Genomic DNA, 14,703 nt, shown 5'->3' on the forward strand with positions numbered 1-14,703 from the left:
AAAATAGTCCTTATTTTACAGTTTAATTATTTTACAGTCATAATACAGTTTCACACATAAAGTGTCTTTATGTCAAGGACAAGAAAGATCAAAATGATTTTTACATGGATGTATTAAAGTAGTTAGTAGTTATAACTACTCGGTTACAGTAATCAGATTAACGACTACTTTACGTAACCTGATTATTGTAGTTAGGTTACATGTAGTTATGACTACTTGTAGTTAACTACTTTTAGTCATGTAGTTAGATTACAAATAGTAGTTAACTGCGCCCAACACTGCTTCGGTGTGTCCAATCACAATCAGTTTTTCCAAACTTTCGTCGCCTCTGCGCACTGTGTGTCCGAAATATGACAGTATGCGCTGTTGGCATGTGGTGGATAGACGAGTTTTCACTCGGAGCTGGGTTAGGAATAGGATTGATGCATTAGTACGTCTCGCCGTCCAAGGTATTCGCAACATTCGTCTCCAGTACCACATCTCAAATGCATCAATCCTTTTTCTCTCTCTGGCCAGGATAATCCACGTTTCCACTCCATACAGGAAGATAGGGAATACCAGTGCTCGTATCAATCTGATCTTAGTTTTGATACCAATTCCCCTTTTCTTCCAAATGTTATTTAAACGGGTCACAGCATCCTTTGCCATCCCGATTCGCCTTCTTATTTCGGACACACATTTGCCATCATTGCAGATTTGGGAGCCCAGGTGGCTTAGCACGGTCGCGTTTTTATCCCTTGTCACCATGCCTGTCACGTTCTAACAAGTATGTAAGTGCGAAAGAGACGCGCATAGTGATAGTCGATAAAAATGGAACCGTGCTGAGCCCGCAGGTAAATATAGCGGTCGACTATATTAATGCCAGGAATGTTGCAGGTGACATTTACTAACTTTCCGGCTCGATCCACTACCATCACCAAACCAAACCAAACCAAAGTTTTCGCTCTGTTCACAGCGAGACCTACGTTGCCACTTTCTAATTCGAGTCTTTGAAACAATTCACTCATATCTTCCATTGATGTTGCCAAAAGAATGGTGTCGTCTACATATCGGAGATTCGATAACCTTTTCCCACCAATAGGGAAACCCTTGTCCCAATTTTCGATGGTTTTCCGAATAATGTATACTCCATATATGTTAAAAAGTGCAGGAGACAAGATGCACCCCTGTTTCACTACCTTTTTTGTTTGGAACATATTGGAGCATTCAGTGCCTATTCTAATGAATGAACGGTACATTAAAATTACATAAGATAAAATAGAAATTCAATTAAAAATAAAGTACAAATTATTACTAACTATTATTTACACTTTAGCCCCATTATTACCACACAATTTGTCCAAATACATTAATCAATAAATGTCATATACAACCTTATTATTATGCTGGGCCATGCAACAATGGTTCACATATGCGCAGTCTAACCTGCTCGCAATAATTTTCAAGATGCTGTTGGAGCTGCCCCTAACACGGCGCACCAGGGATGCGCAGCGCTTGCGCATGGTTGCATAGAAGCAGTCTACCCGGGCTGTCGCGAACATACCTGACGCGCTGCAGAATCGGGGCAACCCCATTAGCACTCTGAACGCATCGTTATATTGGATTCGCAAAGTATTGCACTGTTTCTGGGTATAATCACACCACAGGCTGCTGGTATAGAACTTATAGAAGGCTGTACAATAGGCCCTAAACAGGGTGACCTTGACAATGTTTAAACCTGCGTGCGATCATATTAGCTCGTACAGACAATGCAGATATCGAGAGGGAACGCAGATCCCTCTTGATATCTGCATCGTCTTTAATGTCAGAAGTTACTTGATGTCCGAGATATTGAAACTGGGAAACAAATTTTAGCGGTGTGCCATTTAGTTTGATCGGTGGGACATGAGGCAGGCACTTGTTTCTCACCTTAAAACTCGCAGCATACCTTTCGCAACTTCCTAGTCTCTAAAACGTATATACCACCGTGTTGAACGTATATTAACTACCAAATTCTTATCAAACAAACATCTACTTCTCTAACCTATATAGTGCCTATATACTACTACGTTAAGACGTTTATAACACTGGGTGACTACTCCAAAGTGTTATAGCTTTGAATAAACTATTTTCGAAGAAATACCGCCCGAAATCGTTGTATGTTCACGCTTATGATTATATTTTGTCTACGACTACATAGATACGTGACAGAGTATTTCGAACAAGAAAGTCGTTACTCCTTAGCGGAAAACGTAAGTTATGTCATTACTTAATTATTGTACATATTTACTATTAAGCAATCATTTGTGATTAAGCAGCGTTCGTAGGAATTATATACTGCCGTTTAACTGATTTATAATATTACAGTCTTTACTATGATATATGTCGGACCCTGACACCAGAAAGACGTATTGCAGCGTTATAGTTCATTATTTTAGACGCCTGTATAAAATCGATTAGCAATGTTGAGGTACGTATTATTTGGTTGTAACAAAATAAATAAAGTTGCGTAGAGAGTAACGCCGTCTATTGGCGCATTGTTGAAATAAAATTGCGTAGAGAGTAACGCCACCTATTGGCGTGTTGTTGAACTGAGATGACAGGTAGAAGGCTTTGGAACGTCGTGAGGTTTCTCTCGAGTGAGCGTAGGCACGAGTTGGCGTTTGTGTTGGTATGTTGGTAGACTGGTCGAGCAGGTTTGCCAACTTGACTGAGGCGGGAGCGGAGAGGCTCCGCCGCTGGTAGTTCTTCTTGATCGGACCGCGCTAGAGATCGGACTTACACGTTAGCCAACCTCGTGCCTAACTCGCTACGTTCCTGAAGTTTTATACCTGAAGGATTATTCTGATAGCTTATAGAATCCCGCGTTCTTTAACCATTTAGATAAGTGTTTTATTTCAAGTGTTATTTTGATTTCTTATGTTTCATTAGAAGCTTACTTTTGTGAAATAAAGAAATGATGTGTTATGTGTTGTTTTAACTTGTTTTGAAAAGATTTGTCCCTCTGAGTGTGTTGCCGGTCCCATATAGGGCTAAATCTTCTCAGGTCAGATATGTAGGGTTGAAGCCGGCCTAGTTTGACTTGAATAAAGATTTAAACGGTTTCTTTTTACTTTGATATCGCTCGCTTGAGTTAAAAATAGCAATTAGTTCTTTTAAACATTTAGTACTGTAGTATAGTGGGCACTAGTATGGTTAACGAGTCCTAATGTTTATTTCATGCACTGGTAGCATGGTAGCATACTGGTTTAGCTGTGAAGTAATACATTATCGTACTACCCCCACGCGCCCACCGCCTTTGAGACCATCGGTATTCGACATCAGCAAGTGGGATGGATGCAGAGTTTCATGCAGCCACCTGGGAGTGTGGTATATTTCCATGTATTTCTGGTGACCTACATTCCGTAATCTGGACACGCGGTAATGGTAAGCTCACGTGTCTAACCTTGATTGAAAGGTGAGTGTAATTCATTGTTATTTGGTGAGAATTACTGTGAAATTGTGAATAAAATTGTGATTGAGGCAGTCGAGCATAGCGGTCGTTACGTGACGTCATCTCTGGGATCGTTACGTTTCTTTGTAATTAATTTTTGTAATCCATTTAAATCGAAGCGATCTTGAGTTATTTTGATTTGAAATCCATACTGTTAATTAAAACCGAGTATTAGCTATTACAACGTGATATTATTTCATCGCTTACTTGTGAATTTAACCTCAATAATTGACTTTCATGAAAATACAATTAATTTTTATAATCCATTTAAATCTAAGTGATCTTGAATTATTTTGATGTGAAATCCATCTTGTTAATTACAATCAAATATCGGCTATCACGACGTGATATTATTTTATAGCTCACTTGTGAATCTACCCTCAATAATTGTTTTTTTTTATAAAGATACAATTAATTTTTATAATCCATTTAAATCTAAGTGATCTTGAATTATTTTGAAGTGAAATCCATGTTTTTAATTACAACCAAATATCGGCTATCACGACGTGATATTATTTCATCGCTCACTTGTGCTTCTACCCTCAAAAATATTTTTTTTTTTTAAATACAATGCACCGTTAGAAATTGATCCTGCTGATTTGCCAATGCATAGGACTATGTTATCTTTATCCTGTAACGTTTAGTAATTAGTAAAATTGCTACAAATTATTGCCCGTAATGCCGTGATAGATCACAAATCGTGCATACTATGAAAGCATGAGCTACGCATATGAAAATTAATGTTACAGTGTGCTGCAACCTGAGCAGAGACAACTTACAGACGCCATCACACCTGTAACACAGAAGCAGCTGTGCAGTATCGTCTATTCTGGAGATTTGGAAATAAAAGGACAGGTTTCGTTCCAATTGTTTATTAGTGAATTTTATTTTCAGTGTAATGGCGAAGCATAACAGTCTAACGTAACTAATTAGCTGTCACTTTTCGTATTGGCCCATTTTACCGTGTTACTTATTTTTGGAACACATGTTTGTTTGTTCATAGAATGAAATAAAACGCACTCATTGAAGTTTAAATTTTATTCTGAGATTTTTGAAGTCCCGTATACATTGGAAACATGTTTTTTTTGTCTGCTACATTGCATTTAATAAACCTTTGAGTTTATCCTGCTTACATGATAAACCTGATGCCGTGTTAATGATGATTTCAGTAACAGCCAGCTATGTTAAACTACATTGTGCATCTCGCCATCTGCCGCAGCAACGGCAACTGCAAGGCGGAAAGCATCAGCCTTCGTGCTTGGGTTGGACTTCACCACCACCTTTGACTGGGACGCGTGTATCATGCTTTATTAATCTGGTGAGCAGTTCCCATTTTGTTGGGATTATTTTGAGAGGATTTACTTCTGCATAGAAGTTTTGAGCGAGTTTCTGTTATTAAAGCTAAAGTAGAAAGCTGAGTTTCTGTTGTTAAAGCTAAAGTAGAAAGCTATCTTTAGTGATTTTGATCAGTTGACGCTGATAGTACCAATGGTTCTGAGTAACATGATTTAAAGAACCGTTTTTATTTTCTTTTTGGAATTCACTCTTAACATTGTTTTTGCTTTCGATGGACTGAAAGCTTGTACTTTCGAAGGACTGAAAGTACGCCCGATGGACTGGGCAATACTGTCATGCTTTCGATGGACTGAAGGCAAGCCCGATGGACTGGGCACTACTGTTTTGCTTTAGATGGACTGAAGGCAAGCCCGATGGACTGGGCACTACTGTTTTGCTTTCGATGGACTGAAGGCACGCCCGATGGACTGGGCACTACTGTTTTGCTTTTGATGGACTGAAGGCAAGCCCGATGGACTGGGCACTACTGTTTTGCTTTTGATGGACTGAAGGCACGCCCGTTGGACTGGGCACTACTGTTTTGCTTTCGATGGACTGAAGGCACGCCCGATGGACTGGGCACTAATGTTTTGCTTTAGATGGACTGGGTATTGTTTAGAGACCGCATCAGAAGTGCCAGAGCATGTAAGAGGTGCACGTGGTCTGCTTTTTGAAGAATGCTCTTTGCAAGGAGTAGCACTTACGCGGCTGAGATGGTTACTTCTGACGAGGGTCTGGTATCTGCCGAAGGACTGGCAATGCACCGAAGGACTGGTGTTGTTTTGTTAAAAATGAATTCCCGTTGATGTACTGTGTTCATATGAGTAAAATTGGCATTATTAAGTCAGAGTGCTATTTATTTTAAGATGTCCTACAATGATTATTATCATATTTGACCAAAATATTTTTTTTTAATGCCAGATAATTTCCCCGTAAATTGATATTGATGACAATAGTAGTGATACTGTCGAGCAATGAATTAGAGCTGTTGTGATTTGTGTTTTTGATGTTTGAGATTGTTCTGTTTTCACATAAATTTGAGAGTATCCGCCAGATGGAGGCGATGATTAACGGAGTGTATCCGCTAGATACCGGCGATGATTACTGATTATTTTTATTAAGTCGTTGCTCGATGGACTATTTTTGACTAGAGAATTGAGGATTGTTAAAGTAATTTTGAACAATCATTTTTTCTGGTTGGATTAATAACAAAGTTTGATTTTAATAGTAATTTGAGAGAGACTCAAATTGTGGGTCAGGAATGACCGAGCGATGAGATACTGTGCTGAGTATTTTGTTACAGAATCAAATGCATACACCCACACACGAGGACGTGTGTAGCGCAGGACGGCCGTGTCGGACCCTGACACCAGAAAGACGTATTGCAGCGTTATAGTTCATTATTTTAGACGCCTGTATAAAATCTATTAGCTATGTTGAGCTACGTATTATTTGGTTGTAACAAAATAAATAAAGTTGCGTAGAGAGTAACGCCGTCTATTGGCGCATTGTTGAAATAAAGTTGCGTAGAGAGTAACGCCACCTATTGGCTTGTTGTTGAACTGAGATGACAGGTAGAAGGCTTTGGAACGTCGTGAGGTTTCTCTCGAGTGAGCGTAGGCACGAGTTGGCGTTTGTGTTGGTATGTTGGTAGACTGGTCGAGCAGGTTTGCCAACTTGACTGAGGCGGGAGCGGAGAGGCTCCGCCGCTGGTAGTTCTTCTTGATCGGACCGCGCTAGAGATCGGACTTACTCGTTAGCCAACCTCGTGCCTAACTCGCTACGTTCCTGAAGGTTTATACCTGAAGGATTATTCTGATAGCTTATAGAATCCCGCGTTCTTTAACCATTTAGCTAAGTGTTTTATTTCAAGTGTTATTTTGATTTCTTATGTTTCATTAGAACCTTACTTTTGTGAAATAAAGAAATGATGTGTTATGTGTTGTTTTAACTTGTTTTGAAAAGATTTGTCCCTCTGAGTGTGTTGCCGGTCCCATATAGGGCTAAATCTTCTCAGGTCAGATATGTAGGGTTGAAGCCGGCCTAGTTTGACTTGAATAAAGATTTAAACGGTTTCTTTTTACTTTGATATCGCTCGCTTGAGTTAAAAATAGCAATTAGTTCTTTTAAACATTTAGTACTGTAGTATAGTGGGCACTAGTATGGTTAACGAGTCCTAATGTTTATTTCATGCACTGGTAGCATGGTAGCATACTGGTTTAGCTGTGAAGTAATACATTATCGTACTACCCCCACGCGCCCACCGCCTTTGAGACCATCGGTATTCGATATATATATAATTCAGTCTTCGTGATTTATTTAAGTAAGAGTTTCAACAGTGATAGTTAACTTACTTAGTTTGATGGTACTTATAGCTTGTTTAAACGACAATGCCGCCTTAGAATGTAACCAATAGAAGTCTGTACAAAATTTAATTGTGGTGTTCAGTAAAAAGTTTGTCTTATTTTACTCGTATTACAAGCTTTTATTTAACTTGCAATGTATTTAACTAAGTATCTAAGTGTGTTTGCCCGGGGGAAATCGTGCAACTGAATTTATTACCAGTTATCTTGGTCCTTGGACCTTGGTTAAGAATTTCTAAATATAGTAATCATTATCTTTTTACGTATTTTTTTATTTATTTGTGATATATGCTAATTTAAAAACCTCACCTCAACAAAAGAGAAAAGATACAAAAAGAAATTCCCTCGCCGGGATTGAACCCAGGACCATTAGCTTCCTGAACTGGATTACTGCCAATAGGCTAAACGGGTTGTCAATTCTAGTTACGAGTACAATGCGATCCCACCAGAGCGCTAGTAGTATAAACGAACTTTTGAAAGGGACATTTAATTTTTTTGTATGGAGTTATCGTTCTTCTCCTAGTGAGTATTATATTCTTTGCCTGATAGTCTCACTTTTCATTCCTGCCTACTTTTGAAAAATCATAATGTGGTATGTCAAAACGCGTCTACGCAGTTACGCACACCAAACTTGGGTGGGCAACCACGAGCCCGACTAAATTATGTAGATTGTTTTCAATTTCGTCGCATTCAGTGGCGAGAAACTCTCTTACTACGAACAAACGTATAGCAAAGATATTTGTCATAATTAGTTCAGCGGCGTGGCATTGGCGGCAGCACTGTTGAAATGCCAACTTGACATTATGCGTATACGAGCGGCAACCATTTTGAAATACAAAATTGACATAATTCGTGTGCAAATTTTGCAAAATAATAACAGTTTTCTAAAGTTGAGTTTGCTTCTCCTGAGTTTTGTGGTGATTTGAAACAGAAACCCGTACTGTTGTAAAATAGTACCATGGCCGGCAAAAACCGATATTGTGAAATATGCGGTGTCTGAGAAATCACTCGAGGAGGATTCTTTGCCAGATTTCTCAAAGATGAACAGCGGTAAGTCTACAAGTTCCGAAATACAACTACCAGGGAACAAATCAAATTATTTTATTAAACATTTTGATTTATCAGCCGCGTAACAAGCTAAAGACCGACCGAGACGCCGGTTCGAATCCGGTCTCCGCCGTACTCCGTAATAGGAGGAACAAGCACGTATTGCTCGCCCTAAATGTTATTTATTTATTTATTTAATAAAATACAGAGGTATTCTTAAAAATAGTCATAGCCCAGCTAAACTCAACAATGAGTTTGACTGTGGGGTCATCAGTCTCTAGTTATCAAAGTTGTTGGTCAAATACTTCCCAGGCATTCAAAGATGACGTCTATTTCAATTTATAAATTCCTAAAAATGTTAATTGCTACTTATGCGGTGTATTATTTGAATTTGCTATGTTTGCTACCTGTAAGTCTCTTCTAATAGTTAGGGCACAGGGTACTTATTAGACCGACACAACCCACGTTGTTTATCATCATCGAATCTCTATAATCTCCATTTCTTTTTCAAATATGACCTTTTATTACGTAGTAGTTAGTAGTCCTGCATGAACCCAAATGTCGCAATCACTTTAAAGCACATACTTACTACTACTATCTTCCTCTTATGTTTGCAATACTTATTGATTTAATTTGCATCATATGTGTCCCTCAATATTATGTTTACAGAAAAAAGTAGAAACAATTGAAAAAATTAGCTTTGCCGCCTTTTTATTTTTTTAATAAAAAAATAGAAGTGTATTTTTCTGCCGAAAATACGTCAACCTATTTGAGACAGCTAAATAGTCGCGGTACTAATCATCTGTTTGGCTGTTTAATGGGCCTGTGCCTTCATTTGATATGGCCATTTCAACTTTTAAAAAGTTTGGAACTCGACAAATAATGGAATTTGTATGCAACATTGCAGTCCCAAAATCGAGACTGCAATGTTTTTAACTTTTTAATTTTTGACTGACCATAAACTACGCGCTTCGCGACCTATTTTTTAAACGGCAAAGGCGACTTTGCCGTCCATTTTTGAGAAAATATAGTTGTCTCGGCGCATACTACGAATATGTAGCCTTTGGCGTCGAGACACTAGATCCATGGGGTAGGGGTGCTCGGGGACTCCACAAGGTGCTCAGTAAATTCCTAAGGGAGGCCACAGGTGACCCTCGCGCAGGCAGCTTTCTCGCGCAAAGATTGGCCATAGCAATCCAGCGCGGGAACGCTGCCTGCGTGATGGGCACCCTACCAAGGGCGCAAAATTTTTAGCTTCAGATATCTTAATTGTAGTTAATTTTAGTTTTATATTCATTTTAGAACACTTATTATTTATAATAAATGAGTTTTTGTATATACCAAGTATCAACTTAAGAAATTAATAAAGTTTGTAATAAACTCACAGGTGTTTTATTTTCTACGATAAAAAATTTGAATGAGTTTAGGACGGTTTTTATCGGTTGAGGAAGTCACTATTATCGATTTTTCGCAGCACTACTTTCTATCATGTCGGTTATTATCGTTTCGAGAACTCACTATTATCGATTTTTTACAGCACTGCTTTCTATAAACCATAGATAAATATATAGATAATTATTTCTTTATCTGTGCTATAAACAATTTTCTTTATGTTGGTATGCATAGATGCTCATCAGTCATACATCAGTCAAGTCCTGTCAAAACGAACCGTTTGACAAAAACGTACTATGGAGTTCCGCCTCTTAGAACGTAGTGATTATATGCTCTTTGGTCGCATTGGGTATGTTCTGTCCTCCACGGGCGCACGCATGTGTCAACATTTAACGTCAAACGTGGAAGACAAGTATAGACTCCTGCCGTCATCTTGGTGGGAATACAACGTTTTTTCTTGCTTATAATGTAAAGTAAATTAAGTATGTTGATATTTTCTACTTCAACTGACTCTGGCAAAGACCCTAGAGGCTGCCATATCTCTAATATAATAACAAAACAAGTGTGGCATAAATAGTCACATAGTTTTGTTGGTTTTAGATTTCATATTACTATATTACTTTTAAAGACTATTGAGATCTACCTAATATACAAGAAGACAAGTTTTTGAAAAAGTGAGTAAACTATTATAATCTTTAACAGAACGAACCCACTTCACACAATATTTTTACAAGCCGACGTTCCAAAATATATGTATTAACATATATGACCGATATTTGGAAGGTTGGCTTTTAAATATGTTTGTGAAGTCGACTGTTCATGAACGTGGCGGCCGTTATTACTACTTACATTTTGTCGTCCTTTCATTCCAAGGGCATATTTTTATTAGTTGTTGATTTTTTTTTTGCTTCAGATTTTGATATAATTTGGTAGGTAAGTAGATAGGATACAACTTAGGGAACAAATAAAATTATTCTTATCAAATATTTTGATCACTTCGGCTTAGTCACTTGTACTTTTGGATATATGGAGTTCCCTATTCTATTATAATTATTGTATAATTATTTTAAGCGTAATTTAACCGTCCTAAAAATCTTTCTATGAGTTACGAAAACGAATGGTATTCTGGTAACTCAACGGAAATTATCGGTACTTGGGCATTTTTTCTGGAAATTGGGATTTCGTATCTGTTCTGCCCATAATGAGGAGCTCAGCAAACATGCCAAATTTTATCACAGTATTACGGAAAGTTAAAATCGGCATCAAAACAAAATTCCAAATCTTTAAAATCTTCTTTGATGTTTCAGTGAAACTACCACAGGCGAAAAATTGCTGTTTTATCTACAAATTGCGCACGGGATGCCTTATAATCGCTATTGTATACATATTAACAGCCGCGCCTCTTACATACGCTTTCTTGAAAATCTACAATTATGATGGTAGGTACGTTACTTTTCTTACTCTTTCTTAGGTATACACATAGATGACATTACGCACAAGCAAAGAGAATTTAGGCACAAGTATAGGTATTCTTCAAACTGAGCCAGTTGAGTTTATATTAAGTGTATTAAGACCAATTCGAACGTATCTGACCTCAAAACGATATTTGAATCATGTGGACATGATTGAAAATAAATAAATAAAATAATAATATCAATTATAACTGTGAATTTTCCTCAAATGATTTTTACGCCTAGAGCGTTTTCACATTGTCCGATCCGATATCGGATGTCGGAAGAAAGTAAAATGTAAGTTATATGTGTTTCTCTAGCTGTACCTATTTATAAATAATGCATTTAAAAATAATTATTACAAAAAATATATAAATAACGCAAACAGGCGGACTTGTTGCCATATGGCACTCTCCTGCAGCTGTTTTTCTCATAGGCGCCTTCCGACATCCGATATCGGAAAGACGCTTCCGATAAATTCAGCCATGTCGGACTTGTCGGAGCCCCCCGTCAGCTGTCGGACCGATAATATTTGTTTGTGTGCGTACATTATGCTTACATAATGTTTGCTGTAGTGTGCGTGACCGCGCCCCCGCGGCCTGCCTACGCAGATGTAGGATCCTACATCCGATATCGTATCCGACAATGTGAAAACGCTCGAAGACCCTAATCTGTTAAACAATAGTTATTTGTTTTACAAGGGGGCAAAGTTGTTGTTTAACATTTCGTGCTAATATTGATACCCGAGCAAGCGAAAGATTCCAAAATTGAACCACGAGCGTAGCGAGTGGTTCGAAAAATGGAATCTTGAGCGTTGCGAATTACAAAGCACGAAATGCTAAATTAAAATTTGCCCCCGAGTGAAACACAAAATTTTTCACCACACCAACCCGAAGCAAATATTAAATGTAAAATATCAAACAAAATCCAATTCAAATAAATATATCATCATTTAAAATTCAATTCTACCAAAGAATCTAAGAAAGATTTCTAGTCAATTCTAAGAAAACAACTCAAAATTTGCAATTGATTACTTTGCCTCACATGTGAATTACTGATAGCAAAGTGCAACTTTGCTATTCGTTTTTGAAGTGCAAAGTAAGCCTTTCCGAGCTGGTGTGGTGAAAAAGCCATTGTTTCTTTTGTGCGAGCGGTTAGTTCACGTAATTATCCAGGTCGCAAGGCAACAATGTCCTTTAAAAAACCGGCCAAGTGCGAAGCGGACTCGCGCACGAAGGGTTCCGTAATTTTACGCAAAAAACAGCAAAAAAAATCACGTTTGTTGTGTGGGAGCTGGAAGCCGAACTTAAATATTTATTTTATTCTGGTTTTAGTATTTGTTGTTATAGCGTCAACAGAAATACATCATCTGTGAAAAGGGTCTGGCCGCAGTCCTATATAGTGAAACTGCCCCTGACTGAAGTGTATACCTTTTTTAGGTGTGTTTATTTGTCTTATTATAAGATATCGTTGTACTAAATTCCAAGCCTATGATCCCCTTGGTTTGGCCAAAAATTTTTTTATAGCTAAACTAGTGGTTCGATTGTTTTGAAATTTGGATGTTACATGCACCTAATAGTAATTCATTAAAAAAAATTAAGGTTCTTACTTGTTTATAAAAGCTTAAATATATATATTTTTTTTTTACTTTTGTTTTTAATACAGATAGCGACAACCTCAATTTTTAGTTATTTAATGCAGGATAATTGACCGAAGCGAAGCGAAGGTCTACGTTTTGACTCGGGCATTTTGCTTTCGTATGTCCGGATGTTCTCCTCTACAGGTCGCAATTCTTAACCGATTCTCGTGAAATTTTGTGACCGAATTTTATGACTAAATAAAATGTTTTTGTCAATCCGGTTTTTGGAAATTTTTAAAAATGGCGGAGTCGTGATACCTGTCGCCTAAACAAATAGTCGTATCGATATCATAAGAGTTTTTTCTTTTTGATATATGTTTATAGATTAAATGGCCAAAAATTCCGGAAATTTGTATCGCTGGTTTCGGCGGTATTTAGATATTTAGTTTTTACTTGAGAATGAGTAGCTAAATTTCGTCAGCTTTAGTAAGAACTATCATGGCGCATTTTGCAAACGTTCGCTTTTTTGTTTGCATAGGGAGGTCCCTGGTTCCATCCCCAGTAATTGTATGCTGCTACATAACTTTTTGTATTTTTTTATAGTTAAATTTCGTATCAATTTTTGTTTTTTATTATATTTTTTTATTTTGAAAAAATGAAAAAAATCGTATTTTTTATTTATCAAGCGCGGGCTAAGCGCATTCGTTTATTTTTTGCAAGAGATGATGGCTTTTTGCGCTTTAAAGAAAATTTGATTCTTGAATATACGGCGCCATACCTTTGTCCTATGCTCGTCTAGATGGCGACACCATTTTATACTTAACAATTTTTCATCATCTCATATCAGTAAAAGAACATGGGTCAAAACCATATGGCGTTCTAGAAATAAAAAAAATCATTTATCCATACATATATACATTTATTGATTTTTTTTTTCATTTTCATTTTAATCCTGTATCGAAAGATGGCAGTAAATTTACTGTGACTACAAAATTTAGTATGACAATAACCCTCTACTACATATAGGGACCGTGCGCGTTGGAGGGTCTGCCATCTTGTGGCCTGAATCGGAAACATGTACATTGCCAAAACAAGTTCTACCATCTACCGTTCTTGTAGGTACGTTTCCTTATGCATAGTAGGTTCTGTCATCTTGTGGGCTACATCGGAATCATAAACTACATATTTACGCTTCGCGCCAAAGATCTGACGGCTCCTGTGCTGCCCCCTATAGTTCATGCACGTCCCCTATACACTTTATTCTCTTTAGATTAGATATTTAAATTCATACTCGAGAATAAGTAACCAAATTTAGTCAGCTCATCTAAATGCTATCATAGCGCAGTTGGAAACACGCTTACAAGCAAGGATATGGGATAAGTACCGGGTTCGATCCCCAGTAAATGCAATTTTTTTTTTTTTTGCACTTAAACATCGTATTGCTGATTGATCAAGCGAGCGCGAAGCGCGAGGTAAGCGTATTGGTTTGAGTTTTTGTATGAACATTTTTTTAGCGATTTTAGTTCAAGGGCATGGCTGTTCCAGGAGTCAATTTCCACTTACGTTTATAGCATGGGCGGTCACCATCCATAAATCGCAGGGGTTAACATTGCCTAGGGTAGTGGTCGACCTTGGGCTCAGGGAACTAGCTGTAGGTTGCTCGTACGTTGCGCTTTCCCGCAACATACGAGCATTATTAGTTAACATTATTGTTAGTTAGACTTTGAGCCTTTTAATTTGGATCGCCTCGCTTAAATGGCCCATAATTTCCGCAAATCATTTTTTCTTCGAGGCAATTACTCCGTTCTCATTTTTTCCCAGTGGAATTTCTTCGCTTTATTTAATTTTTCGTGTACATTTTTTCATAAACTAAATTTTCCTTTTCTCAATTTATTCCCTTTTCTTTTTAATCCTAGTAGTTAAAATAACCAGTAGGTTTTTTTTTCATTAACTAAATATTCTCTATCTCCATATTTTCTCTTTTTTTTAATGCTAGTGGTAAAAATAACCAGGTTTTTTTCAAATAGGTAGGTTAGGGTTATTTTTTTTGATGACCCTAAAAAC

The sequence above is a fragment of the Cydia splendana genome, unplaced genomic scaffold (genome assembly GCF_910591565.1).
Source record: "Cydia splendana unplaced genomic scaffold, ilCydSple1.2 scaffold_68_ctg1, whole genome shotgun sequence".
Classification (NCBI taxonomy): domain Eukaryota; kingdom Metazoa; phylum Arthropoda; class Insecta; order Lepidoptera; family Tortricidae; genus Cydia; species Cydia splendana.